Below are 6,583 nucleotides of genomic sequence, written 5' to 3'. Positions count from 1 at the left end.
AAATGTTTCTGCACTCATATTTGAACGCTTTTACGCTGTTCCTTCCTCACCTTCCTGCTGCCAATAAACACTTCCATCCGGAACAAGTCTGTCAAATGCTTTTCATTCCAACACAGTAAAAAGGAGCAGTTTGCAGAGATCACGTGTTTGCACTTTCACTGACACTCTGCCTCCCTGAGAGCTGCAGCCCTTTCCCCCACTGATTCAGGCAGCACTGTCCTTCCTGTGACATGCCCCATCCAGAATGGAAGGACAGGTATCAATACCCGCACTTGGAAATGGAACGACAATTTTAAAATATTTACATTGTGCCCAGTGGAGAATTGAGCCCTGTGACAAGCAGGGATATTAACCATTATACTACCGAGGACAAGAGTGTCAAAGGAGGCCCGTCCACCAATTGTGGCCATACTTGTCAAAAACAATACCTAATGAACTGAATCCTATTTCAGAATGCGTACCCCACAGCCTGATTTGTCTTGGCATCAAAAGTTCACATCTGAATATTTGTTCAGGCTATAAGGGTTTCTGCCGCTCTGAACAATGCAGACAGTGTATTCCAAATTCCAACCCCCCGCTGGCTGATAAAGCTTTTTCGCACATCTTCTCAAACCTTTCTGTCTTTCTCCTTAAATCTCTGGCCCCTGCTGATCGATCCCTGCATCAATGGCAAACTCGTTCAGTCAACCCTGTCCATACTCTAACTCAATCATGTCTTGTCTACATCTCCTTTACACTGCGACAAACACTCCACTATGTCCTGTTTTTCTTCCAAACTGAAACTCTTCAGCCCAAACAATATCCCAGTAAATATCTCCTGTAATGTTCTCAGTGTGATCACATCCCTGCTATAATGTGACTTGCAAGACTGTACACAACACTCTTGCTTGAGGCTAATGAGCATTTGTTTTTTAAATTTCTGGATTAGTATGAGGGCGATTCTGGCTGGGCAGAGTTTATTACCCATTCCAAATTGCCAAGAGGGCAGGTGAGACTCAACCATATTGCTATGAGTCTGAAGTCACATGCAGCCCAGACCAAGTAAGGATAGCAAATTCCATCCCGAAATAACATCAATGAAACAGATTTTTTTAACCAACAATTGTCATTGGATATATAGTAGTCATTAGATTCTTCAATGCAGATATTTATTGAATCCAAATTTGACGATCATGGCATTGTGGGATTCAAGCCCGAGTACCCAGACTATTACCTCGGTCTCTGGATTATCAGTCCTATGAAATTATCACAAGATCAACACAGAAAGCCACAAAGCTGATCTTGAACAATAAAATGTCTTTTCACCAAAACTGCCCTGGGTATTTTCCATGAGCCTGACGCTACAATTGTCTCTGGCCATTGTCAGTAAAAGCTGCTGCATGGGGATTGATTTCACAACCGCGGTATCCAAATGGATCGATTTGTTTGAAGGTGGGATTGGGGCACGTTCACCCAACAACAGTAACCGCAGCAGCAGCACAGACAGAACAGTATGAATGTGAAAGAGAGTGAGAGATTGGGCATTGCCTCAAAGAAATGGGAGGAGGGACGGAAAGGAGCTTTAATGATCGCGGGAAGGACCGGAATCTCTGACAACGGGCCTGTTTGAACCCTGATATATGAAACGCAGAGATGTAAGAGAGCGGAATTTGAAGGTAAAACAATTAATTTCTTAGCATGTGTCACAAAAAGGACAACGTAGAGAACAATTAGTGCCGTGATTTGGTTTCAAATCGAGGTTGCTGTGGCCACAATGCAAAATACCGACAACCACGATCACAGCAAGCATGGAACTGGATGCTTGCAAGCAGCAATAAGTATACGAGCAGAGGAAATGTTCGGAAGACCAGCAAATGTACAATATCAGTACTCAGCGAACAGTGACAGATATGTGGGAACTGAGAATGAGCTGAATCTTTCAGTTCGATGTCCTCAGAGACTGTGGAGATCCCTTGAATGACAATGAGATCGATCGATTTCGACACAACATCAAAGACTCGGGGGACAGTACAGGATATTGTTGAAATATATGCTTCAATAGCATTTTAGCTTGACATCAGCACAGCCGCCCAGATCCAACCGGAAATGGGGATGGGAATGTGCGCGCGGAGTTACTCTCTGGTTCCATTGATGCAATAGGTGAGCGTCCTGTCCTTCTGTGATGGTATAGGGGCGCAAGAAATTCCTCGGTTGAGTGTGCTCCTGCTCAAGGGAATGGTTGTCCCCGTTTATACGATCATAGCGATTTCCGGAGCATCTTTCAGAGACAGCTGAGTGGCACAAGTGGAGCGTGTTGAACCCTTAACTTTGCAATGGTTTTGCTGCAAAGATGATTTTGTTGTTTGGATCTGTGTTTCCGACACTGGCGGTGGCAGCTACATTTGCTCGCATCAGCTCGGTTTCTTCCACACAGTCAAGGCTTCAACCTGGAGAAGGTGCTGCTGGCGGTGATATTTTAAACTAGTCATCCTTGGGGGTTCGACAAATAAAACATGAAATACAAGCCTGACCTCAGGAAAAGAGATCATGACTTTAATTTCCTGCAATCCCATTCATTCATGTCCCCGATGCAGGGGATTCAACCATCTTCACCCAGTCCTGCCTACGAGATACTCCAGGACCAGAAAAAAACATGAGCTGACCCTTAATTCAAAATCTCCACCGTGTGGCGAAGCAGTGTAATCGGCCCTTCCAGTCCACACGGTACAGCCGAAGCACATTCCACCAGACCCCATGGTATTCCCTGTCCCATAAGCCTGCTTTTCCCATTGTTGATCCCTGTGACTGGCACATCTTTGGTCAGAGGGAGAAATAAAAACGCAAACACAAAGAGAATGTGAAGATTGCCCACAGACAGACACCCGAGGCTGGGATCACATCCGGGTTTGTGGTGTAGCCAGACAGCGACGAACGAGGGGCAAAGAATAAATGTTGTCATCACCAGTGATACTCACACCGTGTGGGTGAATGAGGAAGAATGAAAACACATTCACAACATGGAAAACAGGATTTGTATCTGTGTGGACACAATTTAAAAGGATCGTTCACCCTGTGTAGAAAAAAAGGACACTGATACCACAGAGAAAGCAGGGTAATGTGGGAACTGCTGGAAGGGAGTTAATTCACCACAGAAATGGAATCTCATTTAATCAGTAACACTGGGGAGAGACCGTTCACCAGTCCCATGTGTGGGAAGGGATGACTGAGCAAACCAACCTCCGGAGACTCCAGCAGGATTACATATCCTATCAGGTGTTCGATTATGATGTCAATGCGGCTGTTAATCCCAACCAGCTGCCTGCTCCATAGCGTCAGTCAGAGTCATACAGCATGAAAACAGGCCTGTCAGTTTAACCAATCCATGCTGAACATACTGCCAATCTCACCCATTCCCGTCTGCCTCCTCCTGTACCCGCTGAGTGGTGATAATGCCCTTGTAGTTTTATTACTGTGTTGTTTATCCAAAGCACAGGTAAAATTTTGGGGACAAAGGGTTCAGGTCCTGGCATGGCAGATAGTGGAGTTTGAATTCAATAAGCACCTGGAATTGAAGAGTCTCGTGATGACCTGAAAAAGATGTGTGGAAGAAACCCATCTGATTCACTCATGCCAGTTCGGGAAGCAACCTGCCATATTCATCTGCTCTTTCCCACAGGAGACTCCAGATGGATAATACCGTGGTTGACTCTTAAATGCGCTCTGGGAAATAACTGACCTACTCGGCATGAATACATTTATTTTTAAAATCCTACTTTCCCATTCATGTTTGGAATCAATTGTCCATTAAATACTGCAAACATTCCCTCATCAATCACTTCCTCAGCAAGTTAATTACACATGTAAAACACCGTCCCTCAAAAAATGCCGCACATGTCTTTTTTTTAAAAAAATCTCTCTTTTCATCTTAAACATATGCCCTCTCGTCTTGACTTTCCCTCCTGCGAAAAGGCCGCCATCGTTAACTCTAAACTTGTCTCTCAATAATTCATAAACTTCAGTCAGGTCGCCGTTCAAACCCCTAAGCTAGAGTGAAAACACTCTCAACTAGGAGAAAGTGAGAACTGCAGATGAGAGATCAGAGTCGAGAATGTTGTGCTGGGAAAGCACAGCAGATCAGACAGCATTTGAGGAGCAGGAGAATCGACGTTTCGGGGAAGAGCCCGGTGAAGGACACTTGCGCGAAAAACAAATATTTTCCTGCTCCTGGGATGCTGCCTTACCTGATGTGGTTTTCCAGCACCCCGATCTCGAATCTGAAAATAGTATCAGCCTATCCAGCCTTTCATTTTAACTCAAACTTTCCACAGGCAACAAGCGTGTATACCTTTTGTGAACCTACACCAGCATAATAATATCATTCCTACTAATGGGCGACCAGAACTGGACATAATATTCCAGAAGACGCCTCATCAGTGTCCTTCAAAACTTCAACATAACGGACATAACTATACACAAAGGACTGAACAATGAAGGGAAGTATGTTAAATGCCTTTGAACCATCTTGTCTGTTGGTAATGCAAATTACAAGGAATTATGTACCTGCACACCGAGCTTCCATGCTCTCCAACATACGCAAAGCCATATTCTTTTTGTTGTACCAAATGCAATATCTTCCATTTATCCAGATTGAACTCCATGTTACATTTTTCAGTACAACGACTCATTGGATTAAGATCCTTTTGAAACTTAGATAATCTTCCTCACTGTTTACAATTCTGGCGTCGCCTGCAAACCTACGAAGCATGCCTACTGTGTGTTCCACTGTTTTCCCATATAGATCAATGATTCCTATTTACTTGTCGTGGCCGTGATTTAGCAGTGTGCAGATCATACAACAGTTAGTCATGCAATTAACCATGAGGAAGAAAGCCGCAGACTGCAAGGAGATATTAAACAATTGGAAATAAAACTGGTGAAAGCAATTCATTCCAGGGAACTGGGTGATAATGAAGGAAAATTAAACTTCAAACCAGCTGCCCACGCTACAGTTATGTCACTCAGCTGTCTTAGCAAGATGCAATGTAGATTGCTGTTATTATAAACTGGAACAAATTTTCCCTTCTGCCCCGCCTTTGACCAGAAGCACTCCCAACCTCCGAATTGCTGACGCTTCTAAACCGTCATAGAAACACCGTGCTTTCTCCGGTTGCGTCACTTGAGCCATCGAGTATCTCTGCAACCTCATTCCCATCTTTATATCAAGTTGGTTATTTGCGACTGCGCCACTCAGTTCCTCTGATTCTGGGGCTGGGAAATGGGACTATGTGGCAGTAGTGGTTACTGCCTTGTGTGGGGAAACTCGTGAAGTAACCGATGTTATACTGCATTTCTATTCAAATATATATTTCAACAAAAATTTGGTAAAAACAATGACAGCAGATGCTGGAAAACAGATTCTGGATTAGTGGTGCTGGAAGAGCACAGCAGTTCAGGCAATATCCGAGGAGCAGTAAAATCGACGTTTCGGGCAAAAGCTTTTCATCAAGAATTCAGGCAGAGAGCCTGAAGGGTGGAGAGATAAGTGAGAGGAGGGTAGGGGTGGGGAGAAAGTAGTATAGAGTATAATAGTTAAGTGGGGGAGGGGATGAAGGTGATTGGTCTGGGGGGAGGGTGGAATGGATAGGTGCAATAGAAGATAGGCAGGGAGGACAAGTCCGGACCAGTCATGGGGACAGTGCTGAGCTGGAAGTTTAGAACTAGGGTGAGGTGGGGGAAGGGGAAATGAGGAAAATGTTGAAGTCCACATTGATGCCCTGGGGTTGAAGTGTACCAAGGCAGAAGATGAGGCGTTCTTCCTCCAGGTGTCTGGTGGTGAGGGAGCGGCGGTGAAGGAGGCCCAGGACCTCCATGTCCTCGGCAGAGTGGGAGGGGGAGTTGAAATGTTGGGCCACGGGGCGATGTGGTTGATTGGTGCGGGTGTCCTGGAGATGTTTCCGAAAGCGGTCTGTTTGGAGACGCCCAGTCTCCCCAATGTACCAGAGACTGCACTGGGAGTAACGGATACAATAAATGTTATTGGTGGATGTGCAGGTAACAAAAGCTGGAATCTTTGATGTTTTGAAGAAATCTATTGATCTCAGCCTTCAACACATTAATGATGGAATCACCACAGCCACTGGGGGAACTGATGTTAAACCGCCAGCCCATTCTGAGTTCCCACAAATCTGCAACTGTTCGCTAAGCACTGATATTGTGCATTTGGTGCGCTGCCTAACATTTCTTATGACACTGTACTTATTGCACGTGTTTACTGTGTTCGTCTGTGGGTTGCCATGATCGTATAGTGGTTAGTACTCTGCGTTGTGGCCGCAGCAACCTCGGTTCGAATCCGAGTCACGGCAATAGTTCATCGATGTCTCCCAGTCTTCTGTGAATCCCACATAAATCAGTTGTTTTAAAGTTTTGATTTTCTCCAGGTGATTTTTTTTCCTTCAAGCTCTGCTCGCTCACATCTCTGTGTTTCATATGTCAGAATTCAAATTCACCCGTTCTCAGAGATTTCTTCCCTCCTACGATCACGAACCGAAATTTCCATCCCATACCCCCATTTCATTCATTTGGAGATGCTGGTGTTGGACTATGG

At 44.9% G+C, this 6,583-nt stretch overlaps 1 non-coding gene across 1 annotated transcript; it reads left to right on the top strand.

Annotated features, from left to right (window-relative positions):
- The first annotated feature begins 6,269 nt into the window (after positions 1–6,269).
- Positions 6,270–6,341, top strand: trnah-gug (transfer RNA histidin (anticodon GUG)). Its single transcript has one exon. It is a non-coding gene; the product is annotated as a tRNA-His (tRNA).
- The last annotated feature ends 242 nt before the right edge of the window (positions 6,342–6,583 follow it).

The sequence above is a fragment of the Chiloscyllium punctatum genome, chromosome 13, assembly GCF_047496795.1.
Source record: "Chiloscyllium punctatum isolate Juve2018m chromosome 13, sChiPun1.3, whole genome shotgun sequence".
NCBI classification, from domain to species: domain Eukaryota; kingdom Metazoa; phylum Chordata; class Chondrichthyes; order Orectolobiformes; family Hemiscylliidae; genus Chiloscyllium; species Chiloscyllium punctatum.
Note: the sequence above shows the minus strand (reverse complement) of the source record. Positions and strands in the feature narration are given on the sequence as shown.